Source organism: Microplitis demolitor, chromosome 5, assembly GCF_026212275.2.
Source record: "Microplitis demolitor isolate Queensland-Clemson2020A chromosome 5, iyMicDemo2.1a, whole genome shotgun sequence".
NCBI classification, from domain to species: domain Eukaryota; kingdom Metazoa; phylum Arthropoda; class Insecta; order Hymenoptera; family Braconidae; genus Microplitis; species Microplitis demolitor.
Window position 1 is genome coordinate 13457817 of NC_068549.1, and position 12084 is coordinate 13469900.

A 12084-nucleotide genomic window follows, 5' to 3' on the forward strand; every position below is an offset into this window, starting at 1 on the left:
GATTTTAAAAATCTAACCAACCGTAATAAAGACATGTATTATTTATTGGTTTAAATTAAAAATTTACAAACTTATTTATAATTCAAATGATGGTAATGTAATTTTTTAAATATTTAAATTTTATTGTTTTTTTTGTAAGTATTGTATTTCATTTATAAGGCTTAAAGTTTAAAAAAATTATAATTAAAAGTAATTTATTAATTATTTCTAAATAAAAAATTTTTGTGAAGTTCCAAAGTATTCACCGTAAAAATTATTATGAAAAATAAGACTTGACATAAAAACTAATTAATGTAATAGTAAAAATGCAAAAAAAAATATTTCAACCTATAACGCGATCCGAATAAAAATTTATAAATTTATTATTGCAATAATTTAGGATGGAAAACTTGAAAACAATTTGAAACATTGAATATTTACCTCCTATTTCGAAAATTCTTTTTTGGACGTTAGAACATTCTACGAGGAAGAAATTTTCGAAGTAGGAGGTAAAAATTTAATAAATAGTCAATAAATATTATGCCGTTAATGACATTAATAAAACGATATAATTTTAAATTAAAAATCTTAAGAATGCCAATTAAAATTTTACAAACTGTTGCAGGTATTATTCTTCGACCAATGGAGAAATACTACAGAATGCAAGTCTTTCAAGAATCAAATATAAGTATTGAATGAGTAAATTATAATTTTTAATTTTATAACAATGTATTCAAAAATAAATACATTGTTTTCCTTTACAAAAAAAGTAGAAAAATAAAAATTGTTTTCAAGCTTTTCATCCTAAATTATTACAATAATAAATTTAAAAAATTTTATTCGGATCGCGTTATTGGTTGAAATTTTTTTTTTTTTTTTAATTTTTACTATTACATTAATTACACAGTTGAAAAATTTGTGTCAAATTTAACACAAATCACATGTCCCAAACGGTCCACTGAATTTTTTTTGTTAATTTAACACATTATACTTGTGTCAAACAATAATACAAGTTTAAAACTTGTTGAGATCAAGTAACACATTCAACTTTAGTTAAATTTACACTTGATGGTGTCAAATAATTGACACAAAATATTTAACCATTGAATTTTTATACACAAGAACACAAAATTTTCAACTTTGTAGTTTTTTTGTTAAGTCTTATTTTTCAAAATAATTTCTACGGTGAATACTTTGGAACTTCAAAAAAATTTTGTATTTGGAAATAATTAATTAATTATTTTAAATATAATTTTTTTTAACTTTAACCCTTTAATGTTCTGGAAGCGCAATGAATCTCAGTATGAGCGAAACAGGGATAGCGCCAATCAGAATGCAGTATTTACTTGCGTAAGTGAGTCATGACTGTGTTAGTCTAACCGTGAGATTCCCTCTCTCTGTTGTTTAGTATTCGGCGCACGTGTCGCGCCAGTGTCGTAGCTAACTTGCATATAATATATATGATAACTTTCCTGTCCCCCTTCGCTAGTTACTCAAATTACGGCACTGGCGTCCATCGCCTAAGCGCTCCCCACTCTTCCAGCTTTTAAATCAAAATTGTGATGAGGTTTCAAGGCCGAACATTATAGGGTAGGGTTAAGCCTTATCAATAAAATACAATAATTACAAAAAATACAATAAAATTTAAATATTTAAATATTATGATTGGTTAGATTTTTAAAATCTTTTTAAAAACCAGCCTGATAGCCAGACATTTCTCTACAAGTGTTGCAGTGAAACATTTACGGCTAACTTAACGAGAAAGTTTCTGGTAAGCTTGGCTGGATAATATTTTCCTTTAAGTTGGCTTCAGAATACGGCAGTAGCTTGAATGTAACTTGCAAGAAAAACCGACAATTTGAAGTAGAACTTTCAATCAACTTAACGTCATTGTCTGACAGTAACACTTTTGGTCAAATTTGAACTCAAATTACAGACAATTTACGGTCAACTTAAAGGTAACTGCTTGCTCTCCAACACTTTCCTTTAATTTACCTTTAGATTGCGGCAGTGGCTTGTAGTTAATTTACAGTTAGGGTGGCTATCAGGGGCAGTTCCATAATTTTTTGTAACAATTGACATCTACTACACCAACTGAATTCAGTCAATTTAACAGTCGGTATTGTCAAATAATTCTTTAAACACACGTCATCACTTTTAACAAACCTCACATTAACCGTTCCGCGCGTTGTATACATCTCATGTTTTTCGTTCCTCCGTTTATACTAACCTGTCGTTATTCGTTACCCGCGTTTATACAAAACGTATCATTGTCCGTTTCTACGTTTATACAAATGTCTCATTTTCCATTCTTTCGTTTTTACGAATCTCACTTTAACTAAGCCTTCGGTTAATTGAAAGGATTTTTATTCAGAGATTACGTTAATCAGAACAGACATTATGCATCCATTATGTTATTCATTCCTACGTTTATAGACTTACAATCGCCATCATTAATGCCTGGGGAAGAAATTTGGAAGTTGCAACCACTCTGTATGTTGTCATAGTTAAGGCGGAAAATATCCGTTAGCGACAGTGGAAGCATAGAGGAGTGTGAACTTAGGCTAAGTGAAAGGAAATATATTTAAAGTGGTTAATAGTTCAATGACATATGTAAACAAACATAAGGGTTAGTAAATAAATATTAATTTTTAATTGTTTATATAAAAAACAATGTTGTGCTTTGTGAAAAACTGTTTATTAAAGTATGGAGCTTTAATTGATGGATTAAAATAAATAAAACGTTATTAAAAGTAGTAATTGTGATTTAAAAATTTCGGATCTGTAGCGTGCAGTGTTAAACGTGAAATATTAATTAAAAGTTGAATAAAATTAAGTGATTTCAATAAAGAGTATATACAATCACAGACTTTAGGTTAAATGTGCATTAGTCTGAGGAAAAGTTCAATTGGAGCACTTGCTAGTACTCTAGCTAAGTATACTATTTACGGATACTACTGATTATAAGATGTTATAAGGTAATGAATTTATTTATTAAAAATGTAAATAAGATGAATAAATAAAAAGTAGATTTTAATAAATATTATGAATTATACAGGTAGCTAGGACGAATTCTAGGACAAATTCACTAAGATGAAATTGAAGTTTTTGGTGGACTCTGGCTGAGGATACTATTTTTACAGAGACTGCTGGTTATAAAGTATTGTAAGTTAATAATTCCACTTACTAAAAATTAGATGAAACCAATTGAAAAAAAAAAAAATCAATAATTATTTATAACAGTACTAGTTATGGTGATTATTATCTGGGCAAATCTGCTCGAGGCTGATTGGATGTTAAATTGGAGCATTACGTTGGATCCCGGCTGAGGACTTTCTCTTCATTGCGAGTACTGGCCATTAATTTATGGATGGTAATAATTTTATTGATTTAAAAATTCGCTAAAGTTAATGAACAATTAATATTAATAAATTTATTATTTAGTACAGGCTACTTAAAAAATTTCCCAATGAAATTTTTATGGATTTGATGAAGAATTTAATTGAAATACTCCAAAAGACTCTGGCTCACTCTCTTAAAATAAATCAGTGAAAAGCAGTCCAATCAGTGGATATTCACTGCATGAATAGTCCCAAGTATATCACTGATTTAATTAGTGATATACTTGGGACTGATTCGCAGTGAATATTCACTGATTTGCAGAACTTTTTACAGATTCATTTTAAGACAGCAGGATTTCATTTGATTTTCTCTGTTGGTCATTATGATGTCACTTTCCAATATATTAATAAAACAAATTCTGTGAATTCATATTAAAAAAAAAAAAATATTAATTGGTTTGTAACTATAGTAACAATGAGGACTTAGTCTCTTGTGAATAAGAAAAAAAGTACATCAAAAATAAATATTCTTGTTCTTGTATTTTTAACTTCCTTAATAAAAGCTTGAGATAAATTACCATCTCTATTCTGCATAATTAATGTATTTTTAACTCTTATTTATTTGTTATTTCCATGCACTATCGTCTATTGTTCTTGTTGAAATTATTTATTATTGAGATATCTATCGTGATACTCTTGTGTTTATCCGAGACTTGTCACTTACTCATTGTCAAGAATTTTATAATTTGTTTCATTAATATATTTTAAAAAAAGTTTTTGATTTTTACATCTTTTAAATCAGTTCATTGAGTGACTGTAATAGGTGATATTTTTGCGAATAAATCAGTGATCACAAAGGGACGAATCGTTGGCTTTCTTCAGGCTAATGTTCATGCAAATGTTGTTGCCGATTTATGCAATTGCAATATTAAGATAGTTTATTTATGGAAAAAGAAATTTCGAGAACATGGTGAAGCTGGATTGCTAGACCACCGTAAATTGAATCATCGTCCTCGACTTACTACAGTTGATGAAGATTTATTATTGCTGGAAACGTCATTACACAACCCGTTTTCATCATGCGAGCAAATCATTCATTTATGCGGCTCCAATCTTTCGCCAATATCAGTCGATCGTCGCTTTAAAAAGTATGGTAATATGTCAGCTCGTCCTGCTAAAAAGCCAGAGCTCACAGACGCCCATCGCATTAATCGCGTGCAGTATGCTAGAAATTATCGAAATTGGATGCCTGAACAATGGGAAGATGTCATTTTCACAGATGAAAAGGTATATAATGATATTATAGTACTTGTTTTTGGTATATCATTCCTCACAAACGAGCAAGAGCTTTTTTACTAATATATTTTCGTCAAATTTCTTTCAAAGTTAAACTAAAAAAAAATAATTTTTGACATTTTCAGTCTTTTTCAACGAGTGCAGATAACAGATTGCGCGTTTGGCGACCACGAAACAAGAGGTTCAATCCAGCTTATGTGCTCCCGGATTATTGGTCTGGTCGAGTTACGTCTAACCTTTGGGGTTGCATGTCTGGACGAGGATTAATAACTTTGCAACCTTTGTCGGGAAATATCAATAGTGAAGAATATGTCGAATTACTGAGTGAGTGTATGGAACCAGGCGTCCGTGATATTTATCCGGAGGAAGACCATCCTTTCATATATTTCCTGCAAGATAATAGCTCGATCCATACCTCACGCCTTGCTCAGGATTGGTTTATGGCCAATCCTGACTTCATCCTCATACCACATCCTTCTAAGTCACCAGATCTTAACCCAATCGAGAATGTGTGGGGTAAAACTTTATCTTCACATTTAAAATAAATAATCTATTGACATAATTCTAATTTTTTGTTTCTTTTTGAACTTGTAAGATATATAAATTTTTTTTGTTTACACTTCTTATAGCTATGATGACAAGGAATTGGCAACCTGTGGAACCAATCAGGACTAAGGCAATGCTGAATGAATTTGTTCGTGGGGTCTGGGATAACGTAAGCTACAAAATTCCTGACTTATTAAAGACAGTGAGATCCATGCCTAGACGTTTGGAGGAAGTTATTGCGAATGATGGTTATTCGACAAAATACTGAATATTTAAAAATTTTAATTTTTGTATTAAATATAATTTTATTTACATAATGTAAACTTAATGGTTATGTGTAATGTGTTATGTGACGAAATATAAACAGCTTCCGTTTTTATAACTTTGATTATTTGTGAAATAAAAGCCATCCTCAAAATTACAACTTGAAACGGTGCTACTCCAACGTTGAGAACATCTTGATACCCTACTTTTTCAAAAAACTTTAAAAACTCGATCGCATTATTTTTATTTTTTTATTTTTATTAATCAATTTTGTTTTTTTTTGTTTTTTACATAGAAATGAATTTTAGCATATATCTTACCAAAAACAGATTCTCTGTATAAAGTCGTGCCAAGTACACGTTTAAAATTTTTTGAAAGTAAAAAAAAATTATTTTTTACAAAAAAAAAGTCAAATCGAAAAAATACCTAGTACCTAGTATGATGCAAAATCATAACAAACATTTTCATAAAATTTAAAAATAAATTGTATAACAAAATTTCAATATACTTGGTGTGCTTACAAAAGAGTCAAAAAAAAACATATTTGATTTTATTAGAAATTAATTTTGCTTGAGTACATGTAGTAACGCACACCAAGTACTTTGAAATTTTGTTATACAATTTATTTTTAAATTTTATGAAAATGTTTGTTATGATTTTGCATCATACTAGGTACTTGGTATTTTTTCGATTTGACTTTTTTTTTTGTAAAAAATAATTTTTTTTTACTTTTAAAAAATTTTAAACGTGTACTTGGCGCGACTTTATACAGAGAATCTGTTTTTGGTAGGATTTTTTTTTTTTGTAGTGTTATTATATTTTTGAATTTTTAGTATTATTTGACGCACAATTCATTATTTGTCAATAATAAAGTATTAATTAGAGATCTATACATATTTTCAACGCAATTACTAAATAAAAATGATAATTTAATTAATCTGTAGATAGCACTAAATTATATATATATATACACTGTAGATCCCTTATTAAAGAGTTAGTTTTTAAATATAGACATTGCGGGTAGCTAGATAGAACATAAGAAAGTTAATCACGGATTATATTTTGAAAATTTTTAAAATTATCTGATGCATCATTAATTGTTAGTCAATAATAATTACTTAATTAGAGATAATTATACGTATTTTTGAAGCAATTATTACGTAAACATACTTCAACTGATCTACATTTATATCTATGCATACATATATATTAGGGTGATTCATTTCCGCAAAAGTTTTTTTTTTTTTAAAGTGCTTAAGCAAAATCTTAATCTACATCAAAAAAAAAATTTTTTCACCAAATTTGAGCTCTTAATTCCAATGCTAAGTACTTACTATTTCAATTTTATTTTTTCCCATTTAAAATGCACGTAAAAAAAATTTTTTTTTTTTAAATTTCTAATGCTGAGCTGCTTTTGATGATATTGAGAAATGAATGGCTGAATCTTGTAGGGGATTCCATGCTCTTCAAAATTGCCCTTGGACTTTTTAATGTAGCTCACACTGGTTCACCAGTAAGAGCTATCAAACTAAATTTTTCGACGAAAATCGTGATTTTCTCATTTTTTAGGACGAACCGCTAAATATAGGGAAACAATGAAGACATATTTTTGAAGGAAATTTCATCCTCTTTAAAAAAGGTCCTGAGGCCTAAGTTGCTCCGACCGATAGTTTCTGAGTTACAGCAATTTTTACAATTGAAAATGTAAAAAATGGATAAAAAATGGAAAATTATGATATTTAAATTCAATTATCCGATTGATAATTGTCATATTTTTGTATATTATGAATTTCATTTATATTTATTTTGATATTTGACTTGTTATAAAAGTAAAAATAACAAATAAAGTAATTAAAAAACAAGAAAAGTTAAATTGTAACGTATATTATATAATTTTTTAACATATTCATATTATAAGAGGAAAATATTTGTATAAGTTATATAAGATTTAATTATAGTCATCGTCTTCTACATTTTCAACAAGCACGTATGAGTAGAAATCGCTATTTATTGCTACACTAATTTAGAAAATGATCCTGAATCCTGGGAAACGGATGAAGAATATATAACTTGTCGCGAAACATTCAAAGAATTACGTGTTGTTAACGATACTGCCGAACGATGCGTTGCACTAATTGAAAAATTTAACGATTTTGGTACATATGACGAAGATCAGAAACAATATTTACTATTAGTAGTTCAAGAATGTAGGAAAGAATTTCCGACGTGTGCCAAAAAGCTGTATTCAACAACAAAATATTAATATATTTTTAGAAAACTTAATAATTATTTAAAATATATGAGGATAATATTTATAAATATTCTAAATTTTATCACGTTTGAAATATGTTAAACAGTAACGTAACTTTCTAAATATTTCGACTACTTTTCTTGTTTTTTAATTACTTTATTTGTTATTTTTACTTTTATAACAAGTCAAATTTCAAAATAAATATAAATGAAATTCATAATATACAAAAATATGACAATTATCAATCGGATAATTGAATTTAAATATCATAATTTTCCATTTTTTATCCATTTTTTACATTTTCAATTGTAAAAATTACTGTAACTCAGAAACTATCGGTCGGAGCAACTTAGGCCTCAGGACCTTTTTTAAAGAGGATGAAATTTCCTTCAAAAATATGTCTTCATTGTTTCCCTATATTTAGCGGTTCGTCCTAAAAAATGAGAAAATCACGATTTTCGTCAAAAAATTTAGTTCGATAGCTCTTACTGGTGAACCAGTGTGAGCTACATTAAAAAGTCCAAGGGCAATTTTGAAGAGCATGGAATCTCCTACAAGATTCAGCCATTCATTTCTCAATATCATCAAAAGCAGCTCAGCATTAGAAATTTAAAAAAAAAAAATTTTTTTTACGTGCATTTTAAATGGGAAAAAATAAAATTAAAATAGTAAGTACTTAGCATTGGAATTAAGAGCTCAAATTTGGTGAAAAAATTTTTTTTTTGATGTAGATTAAGATTTTGCTTGAGCACTTTAAAAAAAAAAACTTTTGCGGAAATGAATCACCCTAATATATATATAGCACTAAGTTGCCCGATTTTGGTACTGTTTAGCGGATATAACTTTATATACAACAGAACGAAATTCAAAATTTTGACGTTATTATTGACTACAAGTTGTTACCAACATTCCTAGAAAGTTGACGATAATCGACTGCCGCAACCTGACGCCAACTTTCTGAGAAAATTGAAGTTAACTTTCTGTCAACCCTGTCAACTAAGGGAATGCCAGCTGCTGGCACACATTTTCTCAGAAAATAGGCGACTAATTGCCGTCAACTTATGGAAATGCCAACAATCTTTGCGGCCAACTTGATAACAAGTTGCTGCAGTTGGTTGCTACTAGCTCGCTTCCAACTTGATTATCAGAAATCGCTTATGGCTGAAGTTGTATATCTCAGCTCCACTTACTTAACTCTTTATTATAAACCAACTCAATGTAAACCGATCTGATTTATTCTGATTGCAATCGTTTTTTGGTCGTTTGTCGATCAATGTCGGTCTATCAAAGTTGTTTGTGAGTTAATTGCTTAATTATGAAAAAGAAAATAAAAATTAGCCTTTAATTTTTTCCATTTGACCCCTCTACTTCGATATTTTATTAATTTTTCCATTTAAATCACTAGGAAATCATTTGTCGATAATTGCCGGTTAAAACAAAGAAAACAGTAATTTATTTATAATAAAAATGTAATTAAGAAACTAGATTTGCCATTAGTAGTCTTCAATAAAAATGATATTTTTTTTTTTGTATAACGACAATAAATCTTCCAATTAAAAATAATTATATGTTTCCATTCGTTAAAAACCCGATTTTCAAATTTTGCTAATAAGGTATTGACAGGTAGCGCCACAATGTTTGATGTACGAAATAACCCTAAAAGCCACCTTAGCTTGAAATTGATAGTAATTTGATAATTAAAATTCTCGAAGTTTGCTGTCCGAATTGGCCGACAATTTAATATCAAAACTTGGAAAAAAAATTAACGGTTGATTTTTCCTTAATTTAGAGGTCACTTTTTGATTACTAGAAAAAAACACTAATAAAAGTTCCCATGAAATTTTCGTCAAATGTCTGATAACTTCGGGCTTTTCCGTTTTTGACGGTATTTTGTATACGACTTTTAAAATAAATTTGGATTCGAATTCGGGTAGTAAGTTTACGTCAAATTGTATCGCAAGTTTTATGCAAATTCTCGTCAAAAACGGAAGAGCCCGAAGTTGACGGACATTTGACGAAAATTTCGAGGAAACTTTCGCAACTTAAATTTTGCTAAGTAAACTGTACGATTAGGGAATATCCTTACAATTAGCATTGATTTTTTATAATATTACTCGATTAATATTATTGTACGAATAATTATTATTGTACGGCTAAGTAAGTAGAGCTCATTTTGGTACGTCCTAGCGAATATAACTGCAATATCAAGAAGTTTAAATATTTTAAATAGACACCCTAATACCACAGTTTGTTTAGCAAAAGTTTCCTGGGAAATTTCATCAAATGTCCGTCAACTTCGGACAATTCTGTTTTCGAGGACAATTTATATACAACTTGCTATACAATTTGACGTAAATTTACTACCCGAACTAAAACGCAAATTCATTTCGAAAGTTTACTAGAAAAATTTTTCGTCAATTTCCAGGTAAATTTTTACTCCAATTTATTGTTAATTTCACTTGAAAAATTGTAAACTATTTTTTTATATTCAAGTTGTAGACATTTTCAAGTATAAATTTGATTACCTTCTTAAATGGTAAGAATGAACATTACCGACTTTTATGTGTAGCAAAAAGTGTTACCTCGAAATTGAGCAAAAATTAACCGTAAATTTTTCTTTTTAACTTTTGCTGTTAAATTGGCGGCAAATTCGTGCAGCAAATTTTCAGTAATTTCAATGTCAAATTACTGTCAATTTCAATCTAAAATAGCTATACGGAGTTCTTCAATTTAATTTTATTTAAGCTAATTGGTAAAAAATTGACATTAGTTTGATTGAAATAGTTGTCAAGTTTTTTCTTCTACTTATGACAATTCGCATGCAACTCACAACAATTTCAAGCAAAACTAAAGTAAGATGTATAGTTTTTTCTGTAGTATTTATGCAAAATCGGGGAAAATTGATTGAAATTATAATAATGAACACTGACTTCAAATAAAGAAAATTCATCTTAAATATCAAAACGGATTTATTTATGATTATGAAACGTATTTATTTATGCTCATAAAAAATTTCCGTATGAAACTATAGTAAAAAATACAGACCGAAGCACCGCTGGTGGCGCAATAATGAATCATTGCTATAAAAAAATTTCAATGTTTTACTGCATCATGGCATTTCTTATGACTTTTTATTCTCTGGCAGTGCCCTTTTTGCATAAAAAAATTTTGAAAACGTCTAAATTGGGAGTGCTGTAGTAGATGCTGGTCTAATTTCAATATTTAAATTAATTCTCATAACTAAAATGAATAAAGTTTCATAATTTTAAGACGAACAATCAATTATCTTTCGAATATAGAATATAGAAAGAATTTTTTGAAAATTTACTATTTTAAAAAAATTTATAAAAATGAGTGCTAGAATGAGCCAAAAACCACTCTGTCTACGGTATATAGTAGTACGGTAGCTCGCGCCATGACACTTCACACATATACAACTGTTTAAACGTGTACTTGGTGCGAGACCCTACCGTGTCTCCTGATTGGGAAAAATGATGTAATAGGTTACGACAAATATGATTAATTTGTGAAGAATCCAAAAAATTTTTATTCATTTTCATTTTGAAGATTACTTTTAATTTTTACTCAACCCAATTTTTCTAAAAAACTGCATCACATTGAGTGAGGTAATATTGAAAAAGCATGTAATGTGCAGGCAAGTTCACCGACATTTGTTGCCTGTCTGGCATGTTAAAACAAACCTGAAACATAAAAATTAGAATAATTAATAATATATCTATATCTATATATATATATATATATATATATATATATATATATATATATATATATATATATATACATACACATATATATAGATATATATGTATTTATAAAAATTATGTTTATGCCTATGTTTCACACAGTAACCAAAACTAAACATCGTTACTTAATTAAAATAGCACAACCTTAAATTAAAAATACTTAAACATACCAAAAAATCATCAATGATGTCGAAGAACCGGTCCCTTTACATCGTAGCGTCTTTTTTTCCGTTTACGAGAATTGCTTCTTGAGAAATAATTCTGTAATAAAAAAAAAATTATTTTATAATTAATTAGCTTCAGATTAATTGGAATATAATTTTAATACTATACTACTTACTCCCATATGTCAAGGTCATCGTCTCGTAAACGATTAAACTTATAATCCGTCCCATGTTCCAGGAGACGAGAACGAACCATTGCATATTCTTCATTGAAAGTCCCTGTAATTAAAAGAAAAATAATTAATCAATCATAGAAACGAGTAAGAGTAATAATTATATAATACAAAACTTACATTTGTTTGGAGAGATCATAGTGGCAAGTGATGATGCGATGGTAACCGGTGACGAATGAATAAATGAAGTGAACACTAAAAATAACTGAAATTCTCGACCGTAATTGTTACTTCTTAAATAAAAAA

General features: G+C 28.7%; 1 long non-coding RNA gene across 1 annotated transcript; it reads right to left on the reverse strand.

Moving 5' to 3' along the window:
- Nucleotides 1-11296: 11296 nt before the first annotated feature.
- On the reverse strand, nucleotides 11297-12049 carry LOC103579280 (uncharacterized). Its single transcript, XR_008403736.1, has 4 exons — nucleotides 11959-12049; nucleotides 11782-11884; nucleotides 11612-11702; nucleotides 11297-11378 (listed from the first exon to the last, which is right to left on the reverse strand). It is a non-coding gene; the product is annotated as an uncharacterized LOC103579280 (long non-coding RNA).
- Between the last annotated feature and the right edge of the window lie 35 nt (nucleotides 12050-12084).